The 6,927-nt window shown below is 36.6% G+C and overlaps 1 non-coding gene across 1 annotated transcript; it reads left to right on the top strand.

The window, feature by feature from the left end:
- Positions 1-5,186: 5,186 nt before the first annotated feature.
- On the top strand, positions 5,187-5,293 carry LOC136228088 (small nucleolar RNA R71). The gene has a single exon (XR_010688423.1). It is a non-coding gene; the product is annotated as a small nucleolar RNA R71 (small nucleolar RNA).
- Positions 5,294-6,927: the final 1,634 nt, after the last annotated feature.

Raw genomic sequence — 6,927 nt, 5'->3', positions numbered from 1 at the left:
GAAACCGAGTAGTTTAATACTTGTAATTATAAATCCCGTGGATTCGATACCCGGTCTTAACCGGATTATTACTTGATACGACGGGGTACACTTGCCCCTAAGTAGTGACGTCTAGTGAATTTAGAGGAATTAGAAAGACCACATCCATAGTCCCATAGCACACACATATCACACTACATCCACCGTATTACTACACCACCTAGACGAAACCTACATCATGAACCGGGTATACGCCCTGCGTGTGTGCCCATTCCGTCAGAAATCTCCTGCATGTGGGCCAATTCCAGATTTTGTTGTCTCAAACACGCCCTGCGTAGATTGGAATACGCCTCGCGTGTTTGAGTCTCTGATCTTTTTGCGTTGAGGAACTTCCATACACGCCCCGCGTGTAAGGTGGTACGTCCCGCGTATTGATAGTTGACTCCGGGAGACCATGCAGTCTAACTTTCAGGATTAGGCAAATTATTTCTGACATGTGTCATACACCCCGCGTAGGTTGGCATACGCCTCGCGTATGCTGACTAGATTCCACATGGTGCTTGCGGATAAGGCAATTATTTCCGACACCATGTTTCACGCCACGCGTGTGTAATGAGGCGCCTCGCGTATTTGAATGGATTTTTACTCCTTGCTCGTACCTGAAATACAAATCTCGAGAGCCGAGTTAGCTTGACGTTTTTATTTCAAAAACAATGGAAATTAACTGAAAGCATGGTGTAGACACCGAGTCGGAGGACCTGTGACGAAAACCTGTAAACAAGACGGTTGAAGCGGTTGATTCCGGAAGTTTTAAAAACAAAAGATATATAATAAGGAAGGAGAAGTTACAGTGGGTCGCGGTCGTCGATTGGACGGCTCGCGAGTGCTCAGCGGCGCGGTGCAAGCGCCTAGCGACAGCCGACGCGCGTCCAACGACAGTCGGACGCCCGCCCGGCAGCACGGGACGCGCGCTCGACGTCCGTTGGACGCACGCGTCCGACTATGAGTGTCGCGCGCTCGACGTCCGTTGGACGCACGAGCCCGACGGCGCGGAACGCGCGCTTGACGGACACGGGGCGTGTGCGCCCGACAGCGCGAGACGCGCCCCGGCAGGCGTCGGGCGAGCGCGCCCGGCAGCCGTTGGGCGAGCGCCCAACGACGTTGGGCGCGCGCCCAACGATTGTTGGGCGCTCGCCCAACTCTGTTGGGCGATCGCCCAACATTGTTGGGTTGGGCGATCGCCCAACCCCTTTGGGCGACGCCCGATTTTGCTCGGGCGTCGCCCATTCCTTCCGGGGATCCAATGCCTATAAAAGGCACGGATCCCCATGCATTCGAGAGGAGGCTTTTTGGGAAAGATTTTCTCACTCTAGACATTTTTAGAGAGAGAAAATTTATTTTTTGGGAAAAAACATTTTTTTTCCTAAAAATTCCAAATCTCCTAAAAGTTAAAATTTTACCAAAAACACCGGAAAGTACGATTCGTGGAATCAACCGACGCCAACCGTCAATACCGAACTTAAGGTATTATCCGAGGACTAGACTCGTTTTATTTTATTTAATTTATTTCTTTTATTTATTTATTTTTATGTCATAATTTTTATTTATTTAGTTATTCATTTATTTTATCACTTTTTATTTAATTTTGTGTATTCATTTAATTTTCATCTCGTGTTGAATAAAATTTGGTTTTGTTTTAAAATAAAAAACCTCGTTTTGATATCCCAATACGAACCGTGATCCGATAAAAAGGTAGTTCGGGTATTAAAAGACGTTGTAATTATAAGCTTTTTAAAAAAAGAAATTTCCGAATAATGTTTTAAAATAAAAACGTCGTTTTAGGAACTTCCGTTATAGACTATGATCCATTTTTGGTAGTTCGGAAATCTAAAACGATTGAATTAGACTTGATTTAAAGCTTTTGAATAAAATCTGGAAATAATTGGAGTGCTGCTGTAATTTACCATTTCTGTCACTAATTGCTGTTTACCGACGGATTTTCCGTCGGTAAATCTGCCAGAATGTAAAAAATGCTGTTTTGGTCCCTCTTTCTCAACTTTTAGACTTTAGGTCCTTTATATATATATGTATAGTTATGTAATATATTCTTTTAAGCTATTTTTAAATACTTTGTACATATATTTATTTAAAGTGTTTATATATCTTTTCTTTCATCAATTTGGTTTTGTGAACTATATGTATATATTTTCTATTTAATTCATTTAAACTATATTGGGTATTATTTTAGAGGATTATTCATTTGGGCACTTTGGGTAATTAATTAGAAGGTGTTTTGAGGATAATTAGGAGTCATTTTGATGTTTAATGTATATTTGGGAGAGTTATTTTTTATATATTTATTATGATAGTTATTTTGGGGGTATAAGGTTTATTTTCTTATTAACAATGAACTTGGTTCATTATTTTACTTGTTTTTTAAGTATGGTGAAAGTATATTATCTTTAGTATCTTTTATTTTCATTATTATGTTTATACTTAGCTATATTAGGTGATATTCTTTATTTGGTTTCCTAAATTATGTTTATTTCATTATTTTCAAATATATGTATAAAATGTATATGTATGCCTATATTATTTCCTTCATTCTTTGGACATTTATGGGTCCATATTTTAAATGGGTTTTATTTGGAGTGAATTTTGATTTAATATGTTTATTGTTGTAATTATGACAAGTAAAGAGTCTATTGAGTAAAAAGGGGAAAATAAATCACAAAAAGAGTTTTCAATTCAATTATTTAAACTAAAGGTTTTTTAGAGGTCTCTAATGTAAATAAATAGTGTCTTCTTGACATTTTAAATCATTTCTTAAAACATCACGTTTTAAAACCTTAGTCCGTTCCAACGACGGATTAAGCGAACCTTGTAATTAAAATCGTTTTCATTGTGAATAATAGAGTTTTGGAATCGTTTTCTTAAATGATTTATACAAAATAAATTGACTTGTATGCTTAACCACGTTTTCTTATTAAAGGTTTTTATCTTAATATTTTCAAACACTTGAGTCGTTCCAACGGCGATTCAAGTGAACTTCATCCAACGGGGTTTTGAAACGTACCTAAATCGTTCCAACGGCGATTAAGGTGCGAACCATGTAAATGAACTCGTTTTGGGGAAGCGAATTAGTATAGAATTAGCATATAACACGAAATGTAAATCACGTTGTAAATAAATCAATTCTTCCTTCTTCCCCTCTCTTTCCTATGTATTTGGAATTAATGTAAATGGGTGATTCTTTACTAAAGTGGCTTTTCAATAATATATGCTCAAAACGGTTTTCAAAACGAGAAAGAAAAGGTTTCAAATGAATTTTAAACTTAAAGAAATATACGATTAGTCCGTTATCGCCTAACATGCTGAGTAGGAGGCCGGTGGTTCATAACCGGGCGATGTCGGGGTGCCTAGTAGCCTTTCTCCGGAAAGGAGCTAGCCTTCTCGGCTCGTACCTAAGTTTCCCGAACCCACACCGGTCTCCCGTAAGGGATCGGTGTTCATTTTCCCATTCGTGGGTGGCGACTCTTCCATATCTCCGAGCTCCGGTCCTGCCGAGCAGCTTGATTCCGCGATTGGTTGCTTTCGGCGCCAATCACCTCTTACGTCGCCATGAGGTGTCCACCCCTCGGTCCGTCCGGGAGATTAGGCCGCAGCACCTCGTCTAACACATGGAATTTATTTTTATTTCGTTATTTTATTAAAACAGTCTATTTTTGTAATTAAACTTATTTATTTCTTCTAAAATTAACCCGTAAATCACGCTAAAAGATATGGGTAAAATACCCCTATCAGTAGGAAAAATAAATTTATCAACTTTAACTAAAACGTCCTCAATTATACCATATGGTTTCTTAGTGGTTTGATCCGCTAATTGCAAAACCATATTGGTTCGTTTGATATCTTCTTCTAAATCTAACCTATTAAAAATAGACAACGGCATTAAGTTTATACTTGCTCCTAAATCACAAAGACAGCTTGGGAATTCAATATCTCCCAACTTATACGGAACGGTAAAACATCCTGGATCTTTGAGTTTAGTGGGTAAATTGCTTGACACTATTGAACTACAGTCCTCAGTTAGCGAAATGGATGAAATTCCTTCCCAACTAATTTTCTTTGAAATTAAATCTTTTAAGAACTTACCATAGTTAGGAATTTGCGTAATCGCATCCATAAACGTCAAATTAATATGCAAGTTTTTAAGTTTGTCTAAAAACGTTAAAAGTTGTTTGTCATAGTCCTTATTTCGGACTTTGTGTGGAAAAGGTGGTTTGGGTACAAATGTTTTTGTACTTGAGTCAATTGGTAAACTTTTTGCATTTAATGCATCTTCTTTGGATTTTGTTGGTAAATCAGTTCCTTGTAAAGTAGAATCTCCAGGCATTTCCGGACCTAAGTAATTTTTCCCTGAACGAAGAGTGATAGCATTTACATGCTCTTTCGGATTTTCTTCTGTATGGTTGGGAAGACTTCCCTCTTTTCGGGATGGAATTGATTTAGCAATTTGTCCAATTTGAACCTCCAAATTATGGATGCTGGATGAGTGGTTTTTAATAAGCTGATCGAATTTATTCTCGATCCGTTTAAAACCATCGTCGTGATTACTTATTTTTTCACTGATAGCATCTATAAATTTGTCGATTTTAGAAGATAAAGTGCTAATCGTATCTCTTGATTGATTTTGATAATTATTGGTACGATTTTGATTAGCATTTGCATTATTATTATTATTATCTTTCCAATTAAAGTTAGGATGATTCCTCCATCCAGAATTATAAGCACTAGAATAAGGATTATTAGTTTGGTTTTTCCCTTTGACAAAATTTACCTGTTCGATCTCGCTCATACCTTCATAATCCACATCTGTTTGGATTGGATTACCGTTGGCATCGCACGGTACCATAAACCTATCAATTTTGTGCAATAAGACAGAAAATTGGGCTTGTAACATCGCGACTGGATCAAGATTCACTATACCTTTAACTGACGATGTGTTTGAGGATGATGGTTTCGCCACTGGTATGTGTCCACATTCTGCGGGCCACATACTGCTGTTGATTGCCATTTTCTCCAAAAGTTCTCTTGCTTGGACTGATGTCTTCTTCATAAATAACCCTCCCGACATAGCATCTAATGAACCTCTAGTTGTAGGATTTAATCCATTATAAAATGTTTGCATTAAAAGTGCATCGGGCAATTGGTGGTGTGGGCATAAACATTGAAGTTCTTTAAAACGTTCCCAAGCCTCATAAAGAGTTTCATTATCATTTTGAGAAAAAGATGTTAACTCTTTTATGACTCTTGCGGTTTTTGCTAAAGGAAAATATTTTGATAAAAACGCTTGGGCTAGTTGGTCTCAAGTTTCAAATGTTGTGTCTGGTATAGAAGTTAACCACTCTTTGGCTCTATCCTTCAAAGTGAAAGGAAAGAGGCGAAGTTTGATTGCTTCGGCAGTCACATCTGTTATTTTAAAAGTGTCGCAAATTTCTAAGAAATTTGTCAAGTGGGTGTTAGGATTTTTGTTAGGTAACCCATAAAATGTTACATTATTTTGCAACATATTAAGCAAAGCTGGCTTAATTTCAAATTGGTGTGCGTTTATTTGGGGTCTAACTATGCTATTTGTTACACCGGCTACTCCTGGCCCAGCGTAATCCATAAGTGTTGCCATATTTTCTGGCTGTGGTTCTGAATTTTGTTTTTCTTGTCTTTCTTTTTCTTTTTAATGGTCTCTTCAATTTCTGGGTCAATTGGGTTTGGTGCAATGCCTGAACTTCGAGAACTGCGCATGAACTTGAAATTTTTGCACGAACCGAAACTACCTTCAAAACAGAATTTGAAAAATAAATATGTTAGTAAATTAAAATTAATAAATTACAAAAGTTAAAATAAGTATGTATAAACTTAGATTCGAAATAAAACACGAAAAATCTAAATTTTTTAAAAAAAATTTGGCGTTCCTCGACAACGGCGCCAAAAACTTGTTGAGCGATTTCCGCAAGTGCACGGTTTCGCTTGTAGTAATAAAAAGATATCGATCCCACAGGGAACGTTTTTTAACGAAAACTTATTTAAGTGTAATTTAAATACGACTTAAGGTTTATAGAAATAGATAATCGTTATTTGAAATTGGTTTTGAAATAGATAGAATAAGAATTAGGCTGGAATATGTAGAATGTTAGAAATCAATTCTGTTTTGAGTATGAATTACAAAACAGAAACGTTTAGTGTTTAAAATAAGAGAATAATTGTATTCGTTTGCATTAAGCAAAGAAAACAACTTTAAACTTTGTATAAACTAAAAAATGTAATAATGTAAACTCCTTCAATTAAAAGGCTTTGAACCGCAGACAATCTTCCTACGGTCGGGATAGATCGCTACCTTAACCAAATTAATTCTCGAAGAATGAATTTGCCTAAGTGTTCAACAAAGTTTCCTTATAAAGATATTGAATTTAACTACGTTTTAATGAAAACACCAGAACTCACTTTCGATCGTTTACAGAAGTGCTACATAAAAATTTATTGAATTGCATGAACTTTATTAGATGAAGTATGAATTTGATACAAGTTTACAGAGAATAAAAAGCATGGAAGCATTCAAACGACATGAGAGTTCCGGGTCGTCAATCCTTTCCTCAAACCTCGTTAGAGGTTGTCAGGCTCGTGGGTCGAATCCATTACTTAATCTTCTCGCTGAATCTTCGGAATAGAGATGGTTCTTCTACTACCAAAATGTAAACTAATATAAACAGATCTTAATCTAAATCTAAAGGCTAATGTGTATGTAATTATTTGATAAACAATGTGTGTACATCATATTGTTTTTTACAAAATCGAACTTCTAACTTTGAATCGTTTGACTCAGAATTTCTGCATAAATTTATTCTTTTCAACTCTGAAATCAACTCTTTATTTATAGTTGTTGAAGAGTCG

The sequence above is a fragment of the Euphorbia lathyris genome, chromosome 4 (genome assembly GCF_963576675.1).
Source record: "Euphorbia lathyris chromosome 4, ddEupLath1.1, whole genome shotgun sequence".
Lineage (NCBI taxonomy): Eukaryota > Viridiplantae > Streptophyta > Magnoliopsida > Malpighiales > Euphorbiaceae > Euphorbia > Euphorbia lathyris.
The sequence above is the reverse complement of the archived record's forward strand: the minus strand, read 5'-3'. Positions and strand labels throughout refer to the sequence as shown.